Here is a 16,335-nt window from a genome sequence, read left to right on the forward strand (position 1 = left end):
ATATTTTGTTCTCTAAAAAGGAAAATCTGAAGTTTAATGAGCTGCATATGCGTGATCAGGGGCTGCCATAGCTGCATCCCCATTTCAAAACAGTAAAATATAAAGAGCTAAATAAAATATCCTGTATTTTAGAGCATTAAAAAGAGTACATTTAATTAAGATAAGAAACAGTAAGATGGAGACTAACCACAACCACTGTACATCTGTTTGCATCCAATTGAAATCCACACAGCGATTAATGAACATCAAATTACGCTAAAACGATGTCGGACTCCGTAGCATTCTCTGGTCCCCTCCCCAATCTGGCCAGCTATAAAATGTTTAGTCGCATGTCATCACTTTGTCGCTGGCTGTCACGGTGGTGCCCCGAAAACCAGGTGGCCTTTGTAGACAATTGGAACAGTTTTTGGGTAAAAGCTGGTCTGATTAGGAGAGACGGTGTCCATCCCACACGGGATGGTGCCTCTCTCATTTCTAGTAACTTGGCCAATTTTATTAGACCCAAAGTGACCTGACAAACCAGGGTCCAGACTAGGATGCAGAGTTGTAGTCTTCCATGGATGTGACTCATCCATGGAAGGACCCATTGTGGATCCTCCTAATGACACCAAAAGGGATAAAATAGCAGTTGCATTCTGGACCAGCTGCAGGGATTTTAATGACTTCTTCGGGCAGCCTGGTCATCACAAATTCGATCATCCCACCTGAAGGAGGTACTCTCACTAATATTGGCCCACCAATCATTCCAATTCCTGCGACAGTCTCTACCCACCACATACTTTTGGTATTCGTGCGGCAGCTGTACAACACTCACCAGCAGCTAATAAGTGATCTCCAGGCCTCTTGGGATTAAAAGTTTTAATTGCACTTTAAAACCTGGAATGTGGAGACATTTTACAGCCTAAAATATGATGCGTTACTTCGATGCTATGAAAGACTATAGTGAACAGCTACAATCACAGTTTTCATAGGAGTTTTAAAATGACCCTTGCAGAGGTCACCCAGGAGAATATTCCTTTTCTTTTGGGGAACCTCAATGGCACGACACATGGTCAGAGATGCAAATTCAAACATGTATTGGGAGACACCCTGAGAACATCTAAAGTGAGAGGGGTGTTTGATAAAAACACGACCAGAATTTTACAGATGAGCTGTTTGCTGTGGCTGAGCACGTTCCCACCATCCACCAGTGTACAAGCTTAACAGCTGGAGCCCCACGGACACTTTGTACAATTTATAACTCTCCCACTTCACAGCATCTATAGGATTGTGAAGCCACTTTGCTGGTGCTACACAGTGGGGTGTAGTATTCGTCTACATCTCCCAGCATGCAACGCTCTCCCAGCATGCAACACTCCCTCAGCATACCACTTTCTCCCAGCATGCGATGCTCTCCCAACCTACATCATTCCAACAGACCTACGTGTGTCAGCGCATAAGGAGGAAAGGCCATTTGCTCAGAAGGCACCTGTCTGCTTGTTCACATCCAAAAAATGCAACACAGAGTACCGGAAGATTGTTCTTTTCAAAGGGTCTCCCAGCTTTTATTGAAGATCAAAAAGGAGTCAGAATTACAGCAGCCAATGAGTCAAAAATAAATGCCGATGCACAGACCTAAAACCTAGTGGTAAATCAAAACCCAACAGTCAGTCGACTGGAATATAAGTCGCCGCTGCATTGCCTCCGGTCTCTGAGATACCTCAACGCTCACCAGGCCAACTGTACCTCTCCAGACTTGGGATGAAGCCTTTTGCTGCTCCCAAATGCTAACAGCCACTTGTTCTTTTCACTCAGGAATACACTGTTTGTTGAATTTACAAGCAGGTCCATATCTTGTGTGGGAGGCCTAGCAGAAAACATAGCTTTACAAAATACACATTTGTTCTTAGCATGAACTGGGAGACAGCCAACTGGTATCTGTCTAATAAATATGATCTAAACTAGTCGAGTGCTGCCCCTTTAATCTCAATCACATGTTCCAGTCTCTGTAACAGTGAGGTCCAGCAGAACCTGCATAGAAATCAGTCCATTGTCTGAAGCTATAAGAAGATCAGTAGTACAAGTGCAGTTTCTGTGCTGCGGTGATCTCTAAAGCCGGACCGAAACATCTCAAACAGGCTGTTCCTCTGCAGGTGCTCCAGTAACTGAGTCAACACCACCAGCTGTGATGATTAAAGTTGACTATTTTGGATGAATATATGACGAGTCATAGTTAGAACATTATTATTACACACACAGGGCCATAATTGTTTAGCATTGAGTATTTTAATGCTTCAGAAGGACCTTGGCAAGTGGTCTTGTGCAACATTTTGTGTCCTCACACCTGGTTTAATGTACCTTTTCAGTAGTAGCACGATGAATGGAGAGCTAAAGCTAAAGGGGGAAAGTCTAGCAGTCACAGAAAGGTGAGTATGCAGTTAATCACAGAGGGATGGGACTCTACGGTAGAGCAATCGTCACTCTCCCGGATCATGTTGGAGATTCATCTACGCTATACAGTAATCATAAAACTGCATATGGATGTGGAGCCGCTTTAGAGATGAAAGGACTACATGACCAACATCATGTGTGAATAGACTTCATGACTTCATGAGGATTGCAAGAGATGGGAAACCCATTGATAAACATCTGCCCCTCATCTGTAACCAGAAGTGGTCTGGATTAACAACCCCTCCTTTTATGACCTCTTTGGTCTTTATGACCTTTAGGACCTCAGGGTCAAAAATCACTTCCACCACTTGCAGGGTCCTAAATCATTTTTGACAGAAGGTGTAGACTTATACTCGCTGCTGAACATGACCTCTATGATCTGTCTTCTGTAATCTCAACTGGTCTACACAGCTCTGACATTTAACAGTCACATAGTAACATCTACTGACCCGACAGAACAGAATCCAACCCTTTAATTAAACTTTTTATCTAGCTATAAGTGTAATTTGGGACTATTATTATTTTATTACTATTCTTATTGTCTATATAACTAAATTTCCCACTTTATTTCACAGGATGAACCCAGTTAGGCAAGATTCAGAGTTTCCTCTTTCTCAGTCTCCTGGTCCTTTATTGAGCTCCTGAGCTTTTGCTGGACCTTCTAGCTGGAGGCAGCATGGTTCTCTGACCCAGAGAGCTGCCTGTGCATGCACATCAGAGGTGTTTCACTCAGGCTCTTTGGGAGTCAAAACTATTCAATATTCATTTTATAAATCTTCACAAGGATATCTGAGAGTAGCTTCTTCATGTTAGTCCATGTGCTGCAGGATCTGAGCCAGGGCTTCTCCTGTCCAACGACGCCTTTTCTGTCTCAATGACATTGCTGAGGGTCATTTCCAGCCACAGAAGTTTGCAGACTTCAGTCTGTAGTGTAGTTCTTGACACTTATGGATTCAGAATAAACACACTGAATATGGAAAAATGTGCATTTTTGTAAGTTTATTAGACACATAAATGATGACATGTGAAATAAAAGTCGAGAGGGACGTGGAGGGAGTTACTCTGGGTTGAAGTTTAGCCTCCACTTTCAAAATGTCTTCTTATTCTTCTTGTTCTGCTGCTCAATGATGGTGGAAACAAAAAGAGTTTAGATATCACATCTGATCATGTGAAAGAACTCTTCACCGCAGAAGAAGCTAACCTAGCTGGATGTTCTCTTCCTTGAGACATTGCAGCTCCTGCTGTTCCTGGGTCTCCTGTTGCTTCCAGAAATGTTCTTTCTCCTGGAGCATCTCCTCCAGCTCTCTCTGCTTGTCAACACACTGTTGCTCTCTTTCCTCCAGGTGGTCAGAGAGCTCAGACAGCTCAATGTTTTACAAGCCCCGCATCTCCAGATTAGCCTCTGGTCTGCTTCAGCTCAATGCCGTCTGTTCTCCCACGCCCAGGTTTTCTCCTTCATCTTTCTTTCTGCTGCCGTTCCTTCCTGACTTCTCCACACTCATCACAATCTGGGTGTTATTCATGCCAGCTATTCCTTTAAAGGCAAGATGCAACTCAGAGGCTGATCATGTCGGTGCACGAATGCTACATCCACAAATGCTACATCAAAGACACTGCTGACACAAAGGCTGATAAAGCCTTCATGTCTGCAAATGCTACAAACAAAACTCAAGTTTGTGTATTCAAACTTATCCAGCAGAAAGAGGAAAAAGCAAGTCCAAAACAGCAGCAAAAATATGGGAGCATTTACAAACAAAGTTGATGTCCACCAGTCCAGAAAAGACGGCTGTAATTTACTAGGAAAGCAACGCCGTGTGGTCGAGTTTCTAGGGGAAGGAAGTTTTGGTCAAGTTTTAAAATGTAGCAACTTTGAAACAGGAACCATGGAGGCCGTGAAGGTAATGAAGAGCTGCACTGATGTCATTGAAATTGCAAAGCATGAGATCCAAATCCTGAAGCGGCTGCGGCGCCTGGATCCCAACACCAGTCACGTGGTCAGATTTAACAGCTTTTTCTTCAACATGGAAGACATCTGTCTAAGCTTTGAGTTCCTGGACGTGGACCTAGACACCTACATTTCTGAGATGAGTCCATGTAAAACGGGTCTCCCTCTACCAGAGGTCAGACACATTACAGAACAACTCGTTACGGCTCTTCACCATTTAAAAACCATCGGGCTTATACATATGGACATTAAACCAGAAAATGTCATGATTGTGGACCGCCATGAAAAACCACTGCAAGTAAAGTTAGTGGACTTTGGTGGGGCCCAGATGTCCGGTAATATTGACTTTGAGACCTTAATGTTCACCAAGATGTACAGCGGTACTCCTGGAGTCTGAAATGAATGAGGCTTTGGACATGTGGTCTTTGGGGGTTACTGCTTTCAAACTGGCTGTCGGAACTGATCTGTTTCCATACAGTAGGCGGTACAGTATAATAAATTCTGTGGTCCAAATTTTGGGACAGCCACCAGACCATGTACTGGACAAGGGCCAGCAAACTGAAGAATTCTTCAATAGAAGAACAAATGATCATTCAAGATGGACAATTAAGACAGCAGAAGAGTACGGGATCAGTGAAAAAGAGGAGGACTTCAACTGTTTTGATGATGTTGTGGGGATGCTATCAGTTCAGCAAGAACATGCAACTGGTCTGGATCTATTTATGGATCTCATCAAAAACATGCTGCAAGTCGACCCCAACCAGCGAATTACGCCCGTGGAGGCTCTACAGCATCCGTTCTTCAACGTAAAAGAGGAAGCTACTTCAAAGAAACCATGTCTGGAGAACATTAAGCTGACAAACTATGCAGTGGACCAGCTGGAAAAACCTGAACTTGTCCCACCAGAGACAGTTGTCTCTCAGGAGAACCCTGCAGAGGTCCAGCCAGCCAACTCTGCAGAAGACCAGCTGAATGATGGGTTCCAGACAGGGGACAACACCTTGAATTATACCTGCTTTGTCAATACCCTAAGGACGGTTGGAGATGCATTGGCCCTTCCTAAAAGGACAGAAAAGTTTGACTGGTTTGGCTGGTTTTAAAATCTGCCCTGAAAATTTCAATTGAGTTGGCACCACAAACCAGGATGGCCGCAAAAATAAAAGCCCTGATGCCTGTGGGTAGATCAACTTGATGCCTTTTTTTTACTAATATAAAAACATTCAATACTTTTATTTTTTGTCATCTGGTTATTTATTTATATCTGGTTAATTGATGACTATATTTCTTTTGTTTAAAAAAAGAGCTGGTTAGTGCAACAAAGGTTCTGCAAATTAACAGTAAAACATTAACAGTAAAACAAACACTTTATTACAAAGTGTAATAAAGTGTGAAGAAAGTGTTTTCCAAAGAATGAAATTTGGACATAGCATTTATTTGTTTTAAAGTTCATAACAACTTCTGGATAACATAACATGAATTTAAAAAAAAAAAAAAAGGTCAAGAGAAAAAAAAAGTACCGTATTTTCACGACTATAAGGCGTAACTAAAACACTGAGATTTTCTCAAAAATTGACGGTGCGCCTTATAATTTGGAGCGCCTTGTGTGTGGACTGACTTCCAAAATCTGCTGTGCGTCTTTGGTGGGTGCACTATGGTAAACGCTCCGCCAAATCGATTAGCGGCACACCTACACGTAAGGATCCCCTAAAATGGCGCCAGTCAAGCGAGACGCGTATGAATGAGGCTTACTTTAAACTGCAGGCCATCTAATATGCGGCTGAAAATGGCAATTGAACAATCTTAGTGTTTTCGCTTTATGAGGAGGCAGCATCTCTCCATACACGCAAGGACAACTGCCCGCGGATTACCAGGAGAGGGTGGCCATCTTCCGCACCTACTGCCGCGACAAGATAACCGCGCCCAGCCACATCACCAACATGGATGAGATCCCTCTGACTTTTGACATCCCTTTGACCCACAAAGTGGAGAAAAAGGGACCAGCACGATGGCGATATGCACAACGGGGCACGAGAAGTCGTCGTTCACCGAGGTTCTCAGCTGCCACGGAAACGGACAGAGCGCTGGATGACGGAAGGCGAACACTCCTTCACAAAGACTATGAGGCAGCGGTGGGCAAGTTATGCCACTATATGCGGGTGGATTGTAGACGTATGGGCTATGATACCGTCTTCATGTATTGTAAAAGCTTTCACAAAATCAACGGTGAACCGGAACCGGTTGGTGAGTCTGATTCAGATGATGAAGAAGAGGAATTCAGGATGTTGGAAATTGAAATAGTGCAGCTGTTTAATTCAGATACTGAGGATGAAAACTTTGATGGTTTTGTGGCGGAAGAATGAATATTTTGTTCAATAAATGTGTCGAAACTCACGATTTTACTTCCGTTGTCATTTTTTACTGTATGTTTCAGCATGCGCCTAATAATACGGTGCACCTTGTGTATGTTTTAAATACAGAAATAGCACCCATAACTGAGACTGCGCCTTTTAATACAGTGCGCCTCATGGTCGTGAAAATACGGTAATGGCACCCCAGATTAACAAAATTGCAATCCAAAAAGCAGTCTTGGAAAAATAAAGATAAGTAAATCACAGGACAATGTTTCATCCTGTTTTTGAAACAGCTCTTGCAGACATATAGTACATCAGGAGTCCGTCCACCTGACATGGAGAGGAAACCGGATAGACATCAACAATGTTCCACCTGTGTGAAGAATGAGTCAGTTTTATAACATGGTTTACTAAGTAGCCAGGATTCCATTAAAAAAAAAAAACTTTTGTAACATTCCCTATCACTTGACTACCTATATGAGTTCCGATGTATTTCCCAGAGATTTGATAAATCTACATATCAATGGGCGGCACGGTGGTGTGGTGGTTCGATCCCTGGTTGGGACTGAGGCTGGGGACTTTCTGTGTGGAGTTTGCATGTTCTCCCTGTGCCTGCGTGGGTTCTCTCCGGGTACTCCGGCTTCCTCCCACAGTCCAAAGATATGCATGATTGGGGATTAGGCTAATTGGAAACTCTAAATTGCCCGTAGGTGTGAGTGTGAGAGAGAATGGTTGTTTGTCTATATGTGTTAGCCCTGCGATTGACTGGCGTCCAGTCCAGGGTGTACCCTGCCTCCGCCCATTGTGCTGGGATAGGCTCCAGTCCCCCCGCGACTCTCAGTGGAGGAACAAGCGGTAGAAAGTGAGTGAGAGTGAGTGAGTAAATAAAATTGAAAACTCTGGAAATTCTAGTTACTCGATAACAACAAGGAGAAATAATTCATATTAAAATAAATAGAGGACTCCGCCGATTTGACCGATCACTAGCACTAGCATGGCCTCACCATCTGTTTCACCCTGTGTCTGTTCAGTGTGTGAAATGTTTAGTTACTCTTCTGCCTCCTTTAGTAAAGGGAATAGGTGCAGAAAGTGTAGTTTATTAATGGCTCTGGAGGTGAGACAGCGAGCTTGAGACATTTTTCCGCAGCTTGGAGTTGTCTGGAGTTGCATCAGGTAGCCAGGAGAAGGTAGCTGCCTAGGGTAACTACAGCTAGCTGTATCCCAGCAGCAGCCGAGCAGCCGGCTAGCCAGGGCGGCTGGATGACGGTTCGCAGGAAGCATAGCCCAAACCAGAGGCCCACAGTGCACCACCAACTGCTTCCCGTGGTTAACCATTTTTCCCCACTCAGCAAGACACCTGCTGAGAATCCAACTCTGGTAATTGACGACTCTGTTTTGCGCTATGTGAAGGCGGTTCTAGTGACCATAGTTAAGTGCATTCCTGGGGCCAGAGCAGGCGACATAGAAGCCAATCTAAAGCTTCTGGCTAGAAGAAAACATAAATTCGGTAAAGTTATTATTCACGTCGGAGCCAACAACACCCGGCTTTGTCAGTCCGAGGTCACCAATATTAACAGAGTCGTGCAATTATGCAAAAACGATGACGGACTCCGGAGCATTCTCTGGTCCCCTCCCCAATCTGTTTAGTCGCATGTCGTCGCTTCGTCGCTGGCTGTCACGGGGGTGCCCTGAAAACCAGGTGTCCTTTGTAAACAATTGGAACAGTTTTTGGGTAAAAGTTGGTCTGATTAGGAGAGACGGTGTCCATCCCACACGGGATGGTGCCTCTCTCATTTCTAGTAACTTGGCAAGGTACTGGAGAGGAGGGTCCGTCGGATAGTCGAACCTCGGATTCAGGAGGAGCAATGTGGTTTTCGTCCTGGGCGTGGAACAGTGGAGCAGCTCTACACCCTCAGCAGGGTCTTCGAGGGTGCATGGGAGTTTGCCCAACCAGTCCACATGTGTTTTGTGGACTTGGAGAAGGCATTCGACCGTGTCCCTCGGGGGGTCCTGTGGGGGGTTCTCCGAGAGTATGGGGTGTCGGGCCCGCTGATACGGGCCGTCCGCTCCCTGTACAATCGGTGCCAGAGTTTGGTCCGAATTGCTGGCAGTAAGTGGAACTCGTTTCCGGTGAGGGTTGGTCTCCGCCAGGGCTGCCCTTTGTCACCGATTCTGTTCATAATTTTTATGGACAGAATTTCTAGGTGCAGTCATGGTGTTGAGGGGATCCGGTTTGGTGACCTCAGGATCGGGTCTCTGCTTTTTGCGGATGATGTGGTCCTGTTGGCGTCATCAGGCCGTGACCGCCAACTAACACTGGATCGGTTCGCCGCCGCATGTGAAGCGGCTGGGATGAAAACCAGCACCTCCAAATCCGAGGCCATGGTTCTCAACCGGAAAAAGGTGGAATGCCTTCTCCGGGTCAAAGAGGAGATTGTGCCCCAAGTGGAGGAGTTCAAGTACCTCGGGGTCTTGTTCACGAGTGAGGGAAAAATGGAGCGGGAGATCGACAGGCGGATCAGTGCGGCGTCCGTAGTAATGCGGACTCTGCACGGGTCCGTAGTGGTGAAGAGAGAGCTGAGCCGAAAGGCGAAGCTCTTGATTTACCGGTCGATCTTCGTTCCTACCCTCACCTATGGTCATGAGCTTTTGGTAATGACCGAAAGAACAAGATCACGGGTACAAGCGGCTGAAATGAGCTTTCTCCGTAGGGTGGCTGGGCTCTCCCTTAGAGATAGGGTGAAAAGCTCTGCCATCCGGGAGGAGCTCGGAGTAGAGTCGCTGCTCCTCCGCATTGAGAGGAGCCAGATGAGGTGGCTTGGGCATCTAGTTAGGATGCCCCCTGGACGCCTCCCTGGTGAGGTGTTCAGGGCATGTCCCTCCGGTAGGAGACCCCCGGGAAGACCCAGGACACGTTGGAGAGACTATGTCTCTCGACTGGTCTGGGAACGCCTGTGGATCCCTCCAGATGAGCTAGAGCAAGTAGCTGAGGTGAGGGAAGTCTGGGCTTCTCTCCTTAGGCTGCTGCCCCCGCGACCCGACCCCCGATAAGCGGTAGAGAATGGATGGATGGATGGAGTTTTTTAATGCTTCAGAAGGACCTTGGCAAGTGTTCTTGTGCAAGATTTCATGTCCTCACACTTGGTTCAACGTACCTTTGCAGTAGCAGCAGTACGAATGGAGAGCTAAAGCTAAAGGAGGAAAGTCTGGCAGTCACAGAAAGGTGAGTATGCAGTTAATCACAGAGGGATGGGACTCTACGATGGAGCAATCGTCACTCTCCCGGATCATGTTGGAGATTCATCTACGCTATACAGTAATCATAAAACTGCATATGGTTGTGGAGCCGCTTTAGAAATGAAAGGACTACATGATAAACTTCAAAACTATTCAATATTCATTTTATAAATCTTCACAAGGAGATCTGAGAGTAGCTTCTTCATGTTAGTCCATGTGCTGCAGGATCTGAGCCAGGGCTTCTCCTGTCCAACGACGCCTTTTCTGTCTCCATCACATTGCTGAGGGTCATTTCCAGCCACAGAAGTTTGCAGACTTCAGTCTGTAGTGTAGTTCTTGACACTTATGGATTCAGAATAAACACACTAAATATGGAAAAATGTGGAATTTTGTAAGGTTATTAGACACACAAATGATGACATGTGAAATAAAAGTCTAGAGGGATGTGGAGGGAGTTACTCTGGGTTGAAGTTTAGCCTCCACTTTCAAAATGTCTTCTTATTCTTCTTGTTCTGCTGCTCAATGATGGTGGAAACAAAAAGAGTTTAGATATCACATCTGATCATGTGAAAGAACTCTTCACCGCAGAAGAAGCTAACCTAGCTGGATGTTCTCTTCCTTGAGACATTGCAGCTCCTGCTGTTCCTGGGTCTCCTGTTGCTTCCAGAAATGTTCTTTCTCCTGGAGCATCTCCTCCAGCTCTCTCTGCTTGTCAACACACTGTTGCTCTCTTTCCTCCAGGTGGTCAGAGAGCTCAGACAGCTCAATGTTTTACAAGCCCCCAATCTCCAGATTAGCCTCTGGTCTGCTTCAGCTCAATGCCGTCTGTTCTCCCACGCCCAGGTTTTCTCCTTCATCTTTCTTTCTGCTGCCGTTCCTTCCTGACTTCTCCACACTCATCACAATCTGGGTGTTATTCATGCCAGCTATTCCTTTAAAGGCATGATGCAACTCAGAGGCTGATCATGTCGGTGCACGAATGCTACATCCACAAATGCTACATCAAAGACACTGCTGATCAAAGGCTGATAAAGCCTTCATGTCTGCAAATGCTACAAACAAAACTCAAGTTTGTGTATTCAAACTTATCCAGCAGAAAGAGGAAAAAGCAAGCCCAAAACAGCAGCAAAAATATGGGAGCATTTACAAACAAAGTTGATGTCCACCAGTCCAGAAAAGACGGCTGTAATTTACTAGGAAAGCAACGCCGTGTGGTCGAGTTTCTAGGGGAAGGAAGTTTTGGTCAAGTTTTAAAATGTAGCAACTTTGAAACAGGAACCATGGAGGCCGTGAAGGTAATGAAGAGCTGCACTGATGTCATTGAAATTGCAAAGCATGAAATCCAAATCCTGAAGCGGCTGCGGCACCTGGATCCCAACACCAGTCACGTGGTCAGATTTAACAGCTTTTTCTTCAACATGGAAGACATCTGTCTAAGCTTTGAGTTCCTGGACGTGGACCTAGACACCTACATTTCTGAGATGAGTCCATGTAAAACGGGTCTCCCTCTACCAGAGGTCAGACACATTACAGAACAACTCGTTACGGCTCTTCACCATTTAAAAACCATCGGGCTTATACATATGGACATTAAACCAGAAAATGTCATGATTGTGGACCGCCATGAAAAACCACTGCAAGTAAAGTTAGTGGACTTTGGTGGGGCCCAGATGTCCGGTAATATTGACTTTGAGACCTTAATGTTCACCAAGATGTACAGCTCTCCAGAGGTACTCCTGGAGTCTGAAATGAATGAGGCTTTGGACATGTGGTCTTTGGGGGTTACTGCTTTCAAACTGGCTGTCGGAACTGATCTGTTTCCATACAGTAGGCGGTACAGTATAATAAATTCTGTGGTCAAAATTTTGGGACAGCCACCAGACCATGTACTGGACAAGGGCCAGCAAACTGAAGAATTCTTCAATAGAAGAACAAATGATCATTCAAGATGGACAATTAAGACAGCAGAAGAGTACGGGATCAGTGAAAAAGAGGAGGACTTCAACTGCTTTGATGATGTTGTGGGGATGCTATCAGTTCAGCAAGAACATGCAACTGGTCTGGATCTATTTATGGATCTCATCAAAAACATGCTGCAAGTCGACCCCAACCAGCGAATTACGCCCGTGGAGGCTCTACAGCATCCGTTCTTCAATGTGAAAGAGGAAGCTGCTTCAAAGAAACCATGTCTGGAGAACATTAAGCTGACAAACTATGCAGTGGACCAGCTGGAAAAACCTGAACTTGTCCCACCAGAGACAGTTGTCTCTCAGGAGAACCCTGCAGAGGTCCAGCCAGACAACTCTGGAGAAGACCAGCTGAATGATGGGTTCCAGACAGGGGACAACACCTTGAATTATACCTGCTTTGTCAATACCCTAAGGACGGTTGGAGATGCATTGGCCCTTCCTAAAAGGACAGAAAAGTTTGACTGGTTTGGCTGGTTTTAAAATCTGCCCTGAAAATTTCAATTGAGTTGGCACCACAAACCAGGATGGCCGCAAAAATAAAAGCCCTGACGCCTGTGGGTAGATCAACTTGATGCCTTTTTTTACTAATATAAAAACATTCAATACTTTTATTTTTTGTCATCTGGTTATTTATTCATATCTGGTTAATTGATGACTATATTTCTTTTGTTTAAAAAAAGAGCTGGTTAGTGCAACAAAGGTTCTGCAAATTAACAGTAAAACATTAACAGTAAAACAAACACTTTATTACAAAGTGTAATAAAGTGTGAAGAAAGTGTTTTCCAAAGAATGAAATTTGGACATAGCATTTATTTGTTTTAAAGTTTATAACAACTTCTGGATAACATAACATGAATTTAAAAAAAAAAAAAGGTCAAGAGAAAAAAAAAGTACCGTATTTTCACGACTATTAGGCGCAACTAAAACACTGAGATTTTCTCAAAAATCGACGGTGCGCCTTATAATATGGAGCGCCTTGTGTGTGGACTGACTTCCAAAATCTGCTGTGCGTCTTTGGTGGGTGCACTATGGTAAAGGCTCCGCCAAATCGATTAGCGGCACACCTACACGTAAGGATCACCTAAAAAGGCGCCGGTCAAGCGAGACGCGTATGAATGAGGCTTACTTTAAACTGCAGGCCATCTAATATGCGGCTGAAAATGGCAGTCGAGCAATCTTAGTGTTTTCGCTTTATGAGGAGGCAGCATCTCTCCATACACGCAAGGACAACTGTTGCGCAGCGGCTGCCCGCGGATTACCAGGAGAGGGTGGCCATCTTCCGCACCTACTGCCGCGACAAGATAACCGCGCCCAGCCACATCACCAACATGGATGAGATCCCTCTGACTTTTGACATCCCTTTGACCCACAAAGTGGAGAAAAAGGGACCAGCACGATGGCGATACGCACAACGGGGCACGAGAAGTCGTCGTTCACCGAGGTTCTCAGCTGCCACGGAAACGGACAGAGCGCTGGATGACGGAAGGCGAACACTCCTTCACAAAGACTATGAGGCAGCGGCGGGCAAGTTATGCCACCATATGCGGGTGGATTGTAGACGTATGGGCTATGATACCGTCTTCGTGTATTGTAAAAGCTTTCACAAAATCAACGGTGAACCGGAACCGGTCGGTGAGTCTGATTCAGATGATGAAGAAGAGGAATTCAGGATGTTGGAAATTGAAATAGTGCAGCGGTTTAATTCAGATACTGAGGATGAAAACTTTGATGGTTTTGTGGCGGAAGAATGAATATTTTGTTCAATAAATGTGTCGAAACTCACGGTTTTACTTCCGTTGTCATTTTTTACTGTATGTTTCAGCATGCGCCTAATAATACGGTGCGCCTTGTGTATGTTTTAAATACAGAAATAGCACCCATAACTGAGACTGCGCCTTTTAATACAGTGCGCTTTATGGTCGTGAAAATACGGTAATGGCACCCCAGATTAACAAAATTGCAATCCAAAAAGCAGTCTTGGAAAAATAAAGATAAGTAAATCACAGGACAATGTTTCATCCTGTTTTTGAAACAGCTCTTGCAGACATATAGTACATCAGGAGTCCGTGCACCTGACATGGAGAGGAAACCGGATAGACATCAACAATGTTCCACCTGTGTGAAGAATGAGTCAGTTTTATAACATGGTTTACTAAGTAGCCAGGATTCCATTAAAAAAAACAAACTTTTGTAACATTCCCTATCACTTGACTACCTATATGAGTTCCGATGTATTTCCCAGAGATTTGATAAATCTACATATCAATGGAAGCATAGCCCAAACCAGAGGCCCACAGTGCACCACCAACTGCTTCCCGTGGTTAACCATTTTTCCCCACTCAGCAAGACACCTGCTGAGAATCCAACTCTGGTAATTGACGACTCTGTTTTGCGCTATGTGACGGCGGTTCTAGTGACCATAGTTAAGTGCATTTCTGGGGCCAGAGCAGGCGACATAGAAGCCAATCTAAAGCTTCTGGCTAGAAAAAAACATAAATTTGCAAGAGTTATTATTCACGTCGGAGCAAACAACACCCGGCTTCGTCAGTCTGAGGTCACCAAAATTAACAGAGTCGTGCAATTATGCAAAAACGATGTCGGACTCCGTAGCATTCTCTGGTCCCCTCCCCAATCTGGCCAGTAATAACCCTCATCCACCAACAATAATATATTTAACACTATAGAGGTAGTCTCTGTCTCACGGTTAAAAGTCACCAAGCACAGAGCAGGGGAGCGGTCAATCACCATAATCTTATTAAAATTAATACCAAAGCACAAGTTGGAGAAACTAATATCACAATTAAATGTGGATTGTTGAATATTAGATCTCTTTTGTGTAAATCCCTGTTAGTGCACAATCTGAGAGCGGATCATCACATTGATTTATTTTGTCTAACTGAGACCTGGCTTCAGGAGGAGGAGTAAGTTAGCTTAAACGAATCTACTCCTCCTGCGCATCTTAATTATCATATTCCTCATGCTACTGGTCGAGGATTGGGAGTGGCAGCAATCTATCACTCCAAGTTAGTAATTAATTCTAGACCAAAACATGGCTCCAGTTCATTTGAAAGCCTGACTCTTGTCATCACCCATCTGAACTGGAAGACTCAACTCATAGCTTCAACCACACCCTAGATCTTTTCCTGACTTATGGTGTTGAGGTAGAACATGTGTCAGTGTTCCCTCAGAACCCACTACTGTCAGACCATTCTTTAATCACTTTTACATTTATGATTAAGGATTCTTCTATGCAAAGAACTCAGTCTTACTACAGTATAGCAGATGTCTTTCAGATAATGCTGTAGCTAAATTTAAGGAAGCAATCCCTGTGCTAATCCCAAGACCACCGTGTTCTTCTCCAGGGACCAATCATTATATTCTGATCCCTGTAGAGGTTGACTCTATTGATGAAGGTGCAGTAGCCTCACTGAGAATCACGCTTGATTCTGTTGCCCCACTGAAAAAGAAAATAGTAAATCAGAGGAGGTGTGCCCCCTGGTATAATTCACATATCAGGACCCTCAAGCAGAAAGTGCGAAGACTAGAAAAGAAGTGGTGTTCTTGTAAAATAGATAGCTATCGTGGAGCCTGGAAAGACTGTCTATTAGTTTACAAAAAGGCCCTCCGTAAGGCTAGAACAGCTTATTTTTATTCTTTAATTGAAGAAAACAAGAACAACTCCAGGTTCCTTTTCAGCACTGTGGCCAAATTAACTAAGAGTCACAGTGTTTTAGATCCACATATCCCCTCTTCCCTTAGTGGTTAAGATGAGCTTCTTCACTGATGAAGTTCTAGCTATCAGAGAAAAGGCTAACCAGGCCATCCCAACAACTGGACCATCACCAGATGTGCTGACTGTGGGAACATACAGGGTCTCCAACGAGCCCTTAAACTCCTTCAGCCCTATATATTTTTCTGAGGCGTCTTCGCTAATTCAGAAATCCAAGTCCACCACGTGTCTTTTAGATCCCATCCCAACACACATGTTGAAGGATGTTTTACCATTGATAGGCAGTTCTATCCTGGACCAGGTCAAAGTTTTTTTAGTGACGATGGGTTATGTACCCCGGTCCTACAAGGTGGCAGTGATTAAGCTATTGCTTAAAAAAAATCACTGGATCCGGACGTACTAGCAAATTAAAGGCCAATATCCAACCTTCCTAAAGTTACTAATAATCTTCTTATAGCTTCAGATCATGGACTGGTTTCTAAGCTGGTTCTGCTGGACCTCAGTGCTGCTTTTCATGCAGTTGATCACAGCACCCTGTTACAGAGACTGGAACATGTGATTGGGATTAAAGGGATAGCACTAGACTGGTTTAGATCATATTAATCTGATAGATAGCTGTTTGCTCAGGTTTATGGCTTTCCCTCTTTATACAGTTGGGTTATTCATGGAGTT

Source organism: Takifugu rubripes, chromosome 3 (assembly GCF_901000725.2).
Source record: "Takifugu rubripes chromosome 3, fTakRub1.2, whole genome shotgun sequence".
NCBI classification, from domain to species: Eukaryota; Metazoa; Chordata; class Actinopteri; order Tetraodontiformes; family Tetraodontidae; genus Takifugu; species Takifugu rubripes.